Source organism: Papio anubis, chromosome 8 (genome assembly GCF_008728515.1).
Source record: "Papio anubis isolate 15944 chromosome 8, Panubis1.0, whole genome shotgun sequence".
Lineage (NCBI taxonomy): Eukaryota > Metazoa > Chordata > Mammalia > Primates > Cercopithecidae > Papio > Papio anubis.
In genome coordinates, this window is record NC_044983.1 from 63,053,926 (window position 1) to 63,066,392 (window position 12,467).

Genomic DNA, 12,467 nt, shown 5'->3' on the forward strand with positions numbered 1-12,467 from the left:
GAAAGGGAAGATAAAAGGACCTAAATGGAGCTAAGGTTTTTCTACAGGTTACTCAAACTGGTAAAATGCTGACATCAGTATACTGTGAAAAGCCATGTATGAATAATGTAATGTCTAGTACAACCACCAAAAATCAAATATAAACTCCAACAGAACAATCAAATGGAATTCTAAAAATTTTTCAAGAAGTCCACATAAAGGCAGGAAAATGGACAACGAAAAACAGAGGGAACAACAGAAAGCAAAAGTAAAATAGCAGACTTATGCCCTTGTATATAAATTTACATTAAATATAAAAGGTCTAAGCACAACAATTAGAAGACATTTAGCTGGGTGTGGTACTGTGCACCTAGAATCCCAGCTACTTGGGAGGCTGAGCCAGGAAGATCACTTGAGCTCAGGAGTTCATTTTTTGGATTTCCTTGCATTGGGCTTCGCCTTTGTCTGGTCCTTCCCTGATGAGCTTAAGAATTAACCTCCTGAATTCTTTTTCAGGTAAATCAGGGATTTCTTCTTGGTTTGGATCCACTATTGGTAAACTAGTATGATTTTTGCAGGATGCTGACAGGCCTAGTTTTGTCACATTACCAGGGTTGGTTTTCTGGTTCCGTCTCATTTGGGTAGGCTCGGTCAGAGGGAAGGTCTAGGGCTGAAGGCTGTTGTTCAGATTTTTCTGTCCCACAGGGTGTTCCCTTGATGCAGTACTCTCCCCCTTGTCCTATGGATGTGGCTTCCTGTGAGCCGAACTGCAGTGATTGTTGTCTCTCTTCTGGGTCTAGGCACCCAGCGAGTCTACCCAGTTCCGAGCTTGGTACTGGGGCTTGTCTGAACAGAGTCCTGTGATTAGCCATGGATACCAGTGCCAGTTCCGGCGGAGGTGGTGGAGGGTGCAATGGACTCCGTGAGGATTCTTAGCTTTGATGGTTTAATGCTCTATTTTTGTGCTGGTTGGCCTCCTGCCAGGAGTGGCGCCTTCCAGAAAGTATCAGCTGTACTAGTGTGGAGAAGGACCTGCAGTGGGCAGGGCCCTAGAACTCCCAAGATTATACACCTCACCCTTTATCTTACACTATCTGGGTGGGTAGGGAAAGACCATCAGGTGGAGGAGGGGCTAGGCAGGTCTGAGCTCAGACTCTTCTTGGGTGGGTCTTGCTATAGCTGCTGTGGGGGATGGGAGTGAAATTCCCAGGTCACTGAAGTTGTGTATCTAGGAGATTATGGCTGCCTCTGCTGAGTCATCCAGGTTATCAGCCAAGTGGGGGAAAGCTGGCAGTCACAAGTCTCACCCAGTTCCCAGAAAAACCGAAGGGTCAGTCTCACTCCCACCTTGCTCCCCTAAAACAGCCCCAAGTCTGTTTCCAGGTGGAGGGCAAAAGGAGCTTAAAAACTTGCCTAAGGCTTTCTGCCTCCCAGCTGCGAAAGAAAAGGGCTTTAGTTCTTCCCCTGACTATGAAGTCTACAAGCACAGATGGATTAAAACCCTCCCCTGAGTTCTGACCAGGAGGCTTCTCATTCAAATTGTTACAAAATTCAGCTAGAGAATTCCTTCTCCCAGTGGAGTTTTACCCCCTGCCCCTCTGGCCAATCTCGATGGATCTCTGTGGTGCCAGACAGGAATGGGCTGCTTGGGGACCTAGCAAGCTCTCAGGGCCTTTCTGCTGCTTCCTCTACCCCTGTATTTCGCTTGGCTCAACTAACTTGACTCAGCTCCAGGTAAAGTTAGAAACTTCTCCCGCAAACAGACCTTCAGCATCTCCAGTGGGGGTGTGTGTTCAGGAGAGGAGGGTCTCCCTTTCCCACTTCTGCAGTTGGGGCACTCACAGTATTTGGCAGGGAGGGCGGGGGGATCTCCCGGGTCCTGCAGAAGCAGTCCACTTCCTTCAGAGGGTCTGTGGGTCCTCTCAGGATTGCTGGTTTGTTCTTGCAGTCGATCTGGAGCTAAAACTCACAATGCAAGCCTCCGCATGCTGCTCTGTCCGGAGCTGCAATCTAGTCCTGGCTCCTGTCCTCCATGATCCCAAAATCTTTGAGCCCAGGAGTTCAAAAGCAGTCGGGGAAACATAGCAGGACCCCAACTCTATAAAAAAAATTTAAAAATTAGCTAGGTGGGCATGGTGGCATGTGCCTGTAGTGTCAGCTACTCAGGAGGCTGAGACAGGAGGACTGCTTGAGCAAGCTATGATCACACCACTGCACTCCAACCTAGGCAACAGAGCAAGACCATCTCTTAAGAAAGAAAACACACATACCCACACACCTGTGTAATATAGTAGGATGGAAGTAAACAGATGGAAAAAGATATCAAAAGAAAGCAGGCATGGCTATATTAATATCAGATAAAGTAGAACTGAAAACAAAAAGTGACCAGAACAAAGGATATTACACAATGATACAAGGGTCAAATACATCAATACATAGTAATCCTAAATGTGTATATAACAAAGAGCTTCAAAATAACATGAAATTGAAATGGATAGAACTGAAAGGACAAACAGACAAATCTGCTATTATAGCTGAAGAATTAAACATCCCTCTTACAACAATACAACTACTAGACAAAAAAAATCACTAAGGATACAGAACTGAACAACACCATCAGTCGGCAGGGTATAAATTTATAGAATACTCCACTGAATAACAGACAGACACACATTATTTTTAAATGTCCATGGAACATTCACCACGACAGTCCATATTCTGGGCCATAAAACAAATCTCAACAAAGTTAAAAGAACTGAGATCATACAGAGTGTGTTCTTCTTTTTCCGAGTAAAGTGAAAGCAAGTTTATTAAGAAAGTAAAGGAATAAAAGAATGGCTACTCCATACGCAGAGCAGCCCAGAATGTGTTCTCTACCAAAATGAAATAAAAATAGGAATCATGGAGAAAAACTAGTATTTCCAAACACTTGGAAATTAAACAACACACTTCTAAATAATCCATGGGTCAGGAGGAAGTCTTAAGGGAAATTTTTTAAAAACACATGGAACTCAATAAAAATAAAAATATAACATTTTATGGGATACAGCTAAAGCATCCTTAAAGGGAGACTTACAGCACTTAATACTTCATTAGAAAAAAGTCACAAATCTAAGCTCCCACCTTAAGAAACTAGGAAAAGAAGCACAGAATAAACCCAAAGCAAGCAGAAAAAAAGGAAAAATAATAAATACAAGAGCAGAAATCAACAAAACTGAAAATAGAAACATAGGAAAAATCTATTTAAAAAGCTGATTGATAAGATCAATAAAATTGAAACTCCAGCAAGAGGAAGGAAAAAATAAAGCAGGGTATCACTACAAACACTGCAGACATTAAGAGGGACTAGGTACAAACAATTCTACTACATAAATCTGAGAATTGAGATGAATAGACCAATTCCTCAAGAATCACAAGTTACCACAATTCTTCCAATACGAAATAGATCATTTGAATAGTCCTGTAACTATTAAAGACATTGAATTCATAGTTTAAAAACTACCAAAAGTGAAATATCTTGGACCAGATGGTTTCACCTGAGAATTCTACCATGTTTATAAAAGAATTTATATCAATTCTGTACAATCTCCTCTAGAAAATATTAAGGGATAAAACACATCTCAGTTGCTTTCCCGAGGCCAATATTACCTTGATAACAAAACTGGACTGTTGTATTATTCTTTTTGGTTTTTTCCTGAGACAGGGTCTCACTCGGTTGCCCAGGCTGGAGTGCAGCGGTGCAATCACAGCTCACTGCAGCCTAAACCTCCCCAGGCTCCATGATCCTCCCACCTCAGCCTCCCGAGTAGCTAGGACACAGGTATGCGTCACCATACCCAGCTAATTTTTGTATTTTTTGTAGAGACAGGGTTTTGCCATGTTGCTCAGGCTGGTCCTGAGCTCCTGGGTTCAAGTGATCTGCCCTCCTCGACCTCCCAAAGTTCTGGGATTAGAGGCACGAACAACCATTCCCAGCCTGGACTGTTGTATCATTAAGAATCTTGTTGGTCTTTGTTCTTGGTTCAGGGAGGGAGCCTCTAATCCTCTGAAACTTCCTGATAGGAGCATCTTTATTATTCATGGTAAACCCCTCTGACAGTTTCAGGATAGGGATTAGTGAAAGACCAACTATGTGAGTAAAGTTTGGGCTTTGAACCATATGATCTCAGCCCCATCTCCAAAGAGCTCCGGGAGGGGGCTGCAGTTCAGATTCAATCATGTGACCAATGACTCACTCAATAATTCCTGTGTAATGCCACCCCAACAAAAACTCTGGACACCCAAAGCTTGGGTGAGCTTTCCTGGTTAGTGATACACATCGATGAGCTGGGAGGGTAAAGCATTCTGAGGACACAAAAGCTTTGTGTCTGGGGCCCTTCCAAACTCATCCTATAGTTCTCTCCTTTTGAATTATCCTAATTTGTGTCCTTTATAACAAAACCACAATCCTGAAACAGCACTTTCCTGAGTTCTGTGAGTTGCTCTACTTAACACGAGGAGCTAACAGAAACCCCTGAATTTGTAGCCAGTTGGTCAGAAGTGCAGGTGGTCTGGAAACTCTCAAGCATATAGCTGGTATCTGAAGTGAAAACAGTTTTGCCAAGGACTATGCCTTTAACCTGTGAAATATGACTCAACTCCAGAACCAAATTATGATGTAGTTAGCATCAGAATTGCACTGAACAAAGGCAGTACAGAAAAATGCAGACAAATATCACTCATGAATATAGATGCCAAAATCATCAATCAAATACTAACCAGAATCCAGCATGCTATAAAAAGAATTAAATACCATGACCCACTGAGGTTTATTCTAAAGACACAAAACTAATATCCAAAAAAAAAAAAAAAAAAAGGTCGGGAGTGGTGGCTTACACCTGTAATCCCAGCACTGTGGGAGGCCGAGGCAGGCACATCACCTGAGGTCAGGAGTTTGAGACCAGTCCAACATTGTGAAACTATTAAAAATATAAAAATTAGCCACGCATGGTGGCACTTGACTGTGGTCCCAGTTACTCGGGAGGCAGAGGCACAAGAATTGCTTGAACCCAGGAGGTGGAGCTTGCAGTGAACTGAGATTGTGCCACTGCACTCCAGCCTGGGTGACAGAGCAAGACTCCGTTTGAAAAAAAAAAAAAAAAAAAGTCAACCCATGTAATCTACCACAGAATAGGCTAAAGAAGAAAAAAATCACATGATCATTTCAATTGATACAGAAAAATAATTTGACAAAACTCAGCATCCACTCATGATTTTGCAAACTCTCAGTAACCCAGCAATAGAGGAGAATGATAAACAGTAGCCACACAAAACCAAGAGCTGGTTGGGTGTGGAAACCCTCTCATCATTTCTACTCAACTTTGTACTGAACATCCCAGACAGTGTAAATAAGTAAATAAAGGTTTATAAGTTAGAGAGAAATACAATAGCTCTTATTCACAGATTACATGATTAGTTAAGTAAAAAATCCCAAGAGATCTTGAAGAAGAAAAAAACTCTAAGAATTCATAAATGAATTTAGGAAGGCTGCAACATGCAAAACTCAATCACATTTCTATATATTAGCAATGAACAACTGGAAACCCAAAGTTTTAAAAAAATACTATTTACAGCCAGGTGCAATGGTTCACACCTGTAATCCCTGCACTTTGGAAAGCTGAGGCAAAAAGATGGCTTGAGTCCAGGAATTCAAGACCAGCTCGAGCAATACAGTGAGACCTCCATCTCTACAAAAAAGTTTAAAAATTAGGCAGGGTGGTGCATGTATGTAGTCCCAGCTACTTGGGAGGCCGAGGCAGGAGGACGGACCACTTGAGCTCAGAAAGTGATGGCTGCAGTGAGCTGGGGTCATGGCACTGCCTGGGCAATAGAATGAGACCCTGTCTCAAAACAGAACAAAAACAAAACAAAAATATTCACAATAACTCCCCACAAAATAAAATTCTTAAGTATGAACTTAACAAAACACATATAAAATATATACTGAAAGAAATGCTGACAAAAAAATCAAAGAACTAAAAAACAATAAATATATCATGTTCATGGACTGAAAGTATAAAAACAATAAAGATTTCCCCAAAATTATCTACAGATTTAATCCACTGCCAATCAAAATTCTAACAGGATTTTCTGCACATAAACAGATTCTAAAATTTGCTAAAAAAGGCTAGGATAGACAAAACAATACTAATAAAGAAGAATAACTTGGGAGAAATCCCTATCTCTAATTATAAGAATTTAAAATTATAATAATCAAAACAATGTAGTATTAAAGAGAGAAACACAGATCAATGGAACAGAGTCCAGATGCAGACCCACAGAAGTATAGATGATTAATTTTTGACAAAAGTACAAGTGCAATTCAATGGAGAAAGGATAATCTTTTCAACAAATAGTGTTGGAATTAGACACCCATTTGCAAAAAAACCAAAAATAGTAAGTCTTGACCTAAAACTCCCACCTTATACAAAAATTAACTTAAATAGATGACAGATCTAAATGTAAAACAAAAAACTATCAAACTTTTGGAAAACATAGGAGAAACTCTCTGTGAGTTTGGATTAGGCAGAGTTATTAGATACAATACCAAAAGCATGTGACGTAAAAGAAAAAAATAGATTTATCAAGATTAAAATGATTGCTCTGTGAAAGACAATGTTAAGAGAATAAAAGGTAAGCTACAGAAAATATGTGCAAATTGTTTATCTGGCAAAGACTTATATCTAGAATATATACTTTAAAAACTCTTAAAACTCAACAGTAAAAATACAACCAAATTTTTTAATGGGCAAAAGACTTAGACATTCACCAAAGAGGATATGCGCATGGCAAATAAACATAAAAAAAGATGCTCGGACTGGGCGCAATAGTTCACACCTGTAATCCTAGCACTTTGGGAGGCCCAGGCGGGTGGATCACCTGAAGTCAGGATTTCAAGACCAACCTGGCCGACAGAGCAAAACCCCGTCTCTACTAAAAATACAAAAATTAGCTGGGCCTGGTAGCAGGCGCCTATAATCCCAGCTACTTGGGAGGCTGAGGCAAGAGAATCGCTTGAATCTGGGGTGGCAGAGGTTGCAGTGAGCCGAGATCGTACCACTGCGCTCCAGCCTGGGCGAAAGAGCGAAATGCTATCTCAAAAACAAAACAAAACAAAACAAAAAAAACACCCGGTGCTCAACACAATTAGCCATTAAGAAAATACAAATGAAAACCACAATGATGTAATGCTACACACCTATTAACATGGTTAAATTTTAAAAATACTGACACTCCCAAGAGTTGGTAAGGATATGGAGCAACTAGAACTCAAATACACTGCTGGTAGAAATGTACAATAGCATAGCCACTTTAAGAAAACAGTTTGTGGCCGGGCGCGGTGGCTCAAGCCTGTAATCCCAGCACTTTGGGAGGCCGAGACGGGCGGATCACGAGGTCAGGAGATCGAGACCATGCTGGCTAACACGGTGAAACCCCGTCTCTACTAAAAAATACAAAAAATTAGCCGGGCGAGGTGGCGGGCGCCTGTGGTCCCAGCTACTCCGGAGGCTGAGGCGGGAGAATGGCGTGAACCCAGGAGGCGGAGCTTGCAGTGAGCTGAGATCCGGCCACTGCACTCCAGCCTGGGCGACAGAGCGAGACTCCGTCTCAAAAAAAAAAAAAAAAAAAAAGAAAACAGTTTGTAAGTTTCTCATGAAGTTAAACATATACTTACCATATGACCCAGCAATCCCACTTCTGGGTATCTACCCTAGACAAACATGAAAACTTAAGTTCATGTAAAAATCTGTCCATGACTATTTATAGCAGCTCTAGTCATACTGCCAAAACTGGAAACAACTCAAATGCCCTTCAATGAGTGTAACACAAACTATACGACATCCATACACTCAGCAGTAAAAAAGAAACAGACAGTTGGGCACGGTGGCTCATGCCTGTAATCCCAGCACTTTGGGAGGCCGAGGTAGGTGGATTACCTGAGGTCAGGAGTTTGAGGCCAGGTCAGGCTGGCCAACATGGTGAAACCCTGTCTCTACTAAAAATACAAAAATTAGCCAAGCGTGGTGGCAGGCGCCTGTAATCCAGCTACACGGGAGGCTGAGGCAGGAGAATCGCTTGAACCCAGGAAGAGGAGGTTGTAATGAGCAGATCGCACGACTGCACTTCCACCTGGGCAATAGAGTGAGACTCCATCTCAAAAAAACCAAACAAAAAAAGAAACAAGACTACTAATACATGCAACAACTTGGATAAATCTTAAATGCATGCTGAGTGAAAAAAGCCAGTCTCAAAAGCCTCCATACTGTATCATTCCATATTTATGACATTCTTAAAATGACAACAGAGAACAGATCAGTGGTTGCCAGGGGTTAGGCATGTGAGAAATGGTGTGACTATAAGCATGAGGGAGTTTTTGGGAGTGCTAAAACTATTCTGTATCCCAACTGTGATAGAGGTTACACAAATCTTCACGTGTGTTAAAATTCATGGAACTGTACAGTAAAAAAGAAAGTCAAATTTACTGTATGTAAAAAACAAAAATAAAAAGCAAAATAGGTTGCCTACATCCATCCTCCAACTTAGTGAAGCAAGATCTCCAGTAATGTGATGTAGTTGGTTGTATTTTTAAGAAGCCCCATGGGTGATCTTAGTGTATTTGGATAGCCAAGGATGAGAACTTCTGTTTTAATGCCTTAATTTTGATTTCTCCATCCTTTCTGCCACTTTAACTTTGGGTCAGGGCTTCATCACTCATCGGGCCTACTGGCTCTAATCCGTCTTCTACATAGTGCAAGAGTGATCATGACAAGATAAAGCTCTTCAGCATGGCACACAAAAGCCTCCATGATTTGGCTCCTGCCTACCACTCTCATCTCTCTGCATGCCCTTCCTTGCATTCCACACTCCAATTGTAAAGGAACACTATAAATCCACTGTAAAGATCTGCCATTTCACACCTCTAGGCTTTTGCTCAAATGGTGTCCTCTGCCTGAATTCCATCCCACCACCAGTACGTCCAACCTTTCAAGGCTGCCTCAGTCATATGTTCTGTCAATCTCAACTAAAACCCCTTTCAGTGGTTTTCCAACCATCCTTACCTATAACACTTTCCATGAGCCTCATCTCCTACCATTCCTGCTGTACACTTAAGTCTCTTAAAATGCCAACCTTCTAGGTAACTCTCTCACACTTTGGGTTTATTCGGCTATTCATGCCTAGCTAATGATGCTCCTTCTTCCCCAGAATACTTTTTCCACCCATCTTTTCCTGGCTAAAATCCATTCATCCTTCTAGAATAAATAGATGTTATCAGCCAGGCGTGGTGGCTCATGCCTATAATCCCAACACTTTGGGAGGCCCAGTGGGGATGGTTGTTTGAGGCCAGGAGTTCAAGATCAGCCTGGGCAATATAGAGAGACCCCACCTCTACAAAACATTAAAGAAAAAATTAGCCAGGCATGGTGGCATGTGACTATAGTCCTAGTTACTAGGGAGGCAGGCTAAGGTAGCAGAATCACTTCAGTTCAGGAGTTTGAGGCTGCTATGAGTTATGACTGCACTGCTGCTCTCTAGCCTGGGCAAGAAAGTGAGACCCTGTCTCTTAAAAACAAAAACAAAAGCCTATCTTCACCAAAAAGTCTTCTCCTGCACTTCTAGGCTAAGATAATTACGCTTCTCTATTCCCATAGCTTCCTCCAATTATTACTATCACTACTTACCTTAGCATATTGAAATTATTTTATGTATTCATCTCCTTCAATCTCCTCCTTAAAAGCAAAGACTATATTTTATATCTTATCTTTACATTCATCAGGCTTACAATAAAATTGGGAACAAATATATACTTAAATGTTTTCTAAAGAAAGGAATAAATGCCAGGCATGGTGACTCACGCCTGTAATCCCAGCACTTTGAGAGGGGGTGGATAACCTGAGGTCAAGAGTTTGAGACCAGCCTGGCCAACATGGTGAAACCCCATCTCCACTAAAAATGCAAAAATTAGCCAGGCATGGTGGCAGACGCCTGTAATCCCAGCTACTCGGGAGACTGAGGCAGGAGAATTGCTTGAACCCAGGAGGTGGAGGTTGCAGTGAGCAGACATCGCGCCACAGTACTCCAGTCTGGGTGACAGAGCAACACTCCATCTCGACAACAACAATAACAAAAAAGCAATAAATGACAGTGTAAATTTACCAGATAACTTAATATACATCTCTTTTTCTCCAAAAGACCTAACTGGGTAACATATGTTGGTAACACCTAAACCTTGATCTACAACTCAGATCTCTCCACTAGGCTTTTGTCATGTTATAAACTACTATCAACCAAACATCTTTACTCATGTGTCCCACATGCATTCGAACTCAATATAACCATAATTAAATCCATTTTTTCATCAACCCATTTAAGTCGAATGTGCTTATTTTCTCATACTGCCATTTTTGGTGAACAGATCCAACTTCTCAAAATCATGTCATTAGAAACCTCAGAATCATCCTAAATGCCTTCCTTTCTCTCATTCCTCACACCCAAACATTTATGAAGTCCTGTTAATTTACTGATATCTAAGCTTTCCATATTCAGTGCCTCAGGTTCAAACCCTTGCTTCTTCAAACCTGTGCTAAGGCAACAGTTTATTAATATTAACAGTCTCACTGCCTGCAGTTCTGAAGCCCAGCAATCTACTTTTTTTTTTTTTTTTTTTTTTTTTTGAGACGGAGTCTTGCTCTGTCGCCCAGGCTGGAGTGGAGTGGTGCAATCTCGGCTCTCCGCAAGCTCCACTCCCCAGGTTCACACCATTCTCCTGCCTCAGCCTCCCAAGTAGCTGGGACTACAAGTGCCTGCCACTATGCCTGGCTGATTTTTTTGTATTTTTACTACAGACGGGGTTTCACCATGTTAGCCAGGATGGTCTCGATCTCCTGACTTCGTGATCCACCAGCCTCGGCCTCCCAAAGTGCTGGGATTATAGGCGTGAGCCACTGCACCCAGCCACAAACCTAGTTTTCAATATGCCAATCAGAGTAGAGTGATTTCTCTGAAATGCAACATCAATTTCACTCCTTTGCTTGGCAATCTACTGTCTGTAACAGAAGGTGGGGCCCTTGAACATGGGAGGCAGAGGTCGCAGTGAGCCGGGATCGTGCCACTGCACTCTAGACTGGCAACAGAGCAAGACTCCATCTCAAAGAAAACAAAACAAAACAAAACAAAAAGAGGTCTTCAATGATCTCACCCCTGCTTTCTTTGCCAAACTATATTCCCACAGTCATACTGAACTCCCTGCAGTTCCTAAGTGCAGACATGCTTCCTTAAACCTCTCTATGCTCATGCAATTAGTTCTGCCACAGCATGCTCCTATAATTCTATGGCAAACTCATCTAGTGATCTTCCAAGCCTGAAGTCTAGAGTGATTCCTCTATGAAGCTGTTCCTGATCCATGACCCCACCCCAATACTCCTCCTGAAAAGAACTTATCAATTATTCTTCCTTTGGGTTTCCATCAATTTCATATATGTCTACCATAGCACCTATTTATCCATTTTAACATCTATTTACTGCACATCTGTCTTCCCCCAAGAGATTATAAGCTGTTGAAGGTAGGAACCACGTATTAGTGTTCCCTAGTTTCCCTAGTGCCTAATACAATTTTAAGACACACTTAAGATGTTCAATAAATGTTTGTTACATAAAATAGTGAAGACAAAAAGTATTTTTATTAGCTTTTAATCTTGTGGTAAAATTGGAGTTCATAGTAACATAATTTAATATACAAAACATTAGATTAACCCAAAGAGCCACAGAGAAAAAAAATTCACCTTTTTTTTTTTGAGACCAAGTTTCGCTCTTGTTGCCCAGGCTAGAATACAATGGCACCATCTCGGCTCATTGCAACCTCCGCCTCCCGGGTTCAAGTGATTCTCCTGCCTCAAGCCTCCCGAGTAGCTGGGATTATAGGTATGCACCACCACATCCGGCTAGTTTTGTATTTTTAGTAGATACAGGATTTCTCCATGTTGGTCAGGCTGGTCTTGAACTGCTGACTTCAGGTGATCCACCCACCTCAGCCTCCCAAAGTGCTGGGATTTCAGGCGTAAGTCACCATGCCCAGGCGAAAAACCCACTTTTTTTTTTTTTTTTAACAGAAAATGGCTAATGGGCATACCCCATATACTTAAACTATCATCAACAAATTATAATGAGGGCTTACACCGTTTAAATAATACACATTATTCCTAAGGGCAAAGCAAAGGTTGTTTTTAATACTTCCTCATCTCACCAGTCTGCACCTTTCTATTCTGTGTCCTTACAACCTCATGCTGTCCTTACATTATATAAAGGAGCCTCTATCAGGCCTGTCCCAGTCCTACCATGTCCCGTAATGTCCCATGTTCCAAAATTAATCCATTCTCTCCCATTATTTCAGTCAAGTTTCCCATTTTCTCAATGGGACAAAACTCAGCTAGATGTTGAAAGCAAGAAAGCAC

At 41.6% G+C, this 12,467-nt stretch overlaps 1 protein-coding gene across 5 annotated transcripts in view; it reads right to left on the bottom strand.

The window, feature by feature from the left end:
• ARFGEF1 (ADP ribosylation factor guanine nucleotide exchange factor 1) overlaps positions 1-12,467 on the bottom strand; it is a 144,946-nt gene that overhangs the window by 113,942 nt on the left and 18,537 nt on the right. Inside the window, exon 2 of one of the 5 annotated variants that reach the window (XM_021942404.2) lies at positions 1,822-2,077. The exons of the other annotated variants lie outside the window; for them this stretch is intronic. The gene's annotated coding sequence lies outside the window, so the exon portion shown is untranslated. The remainder of the gene's footprint in view (positions 1-1,821; positions 2,078-12,467) is intronic. 5 annotated transcript variants of the gene reach the window in all.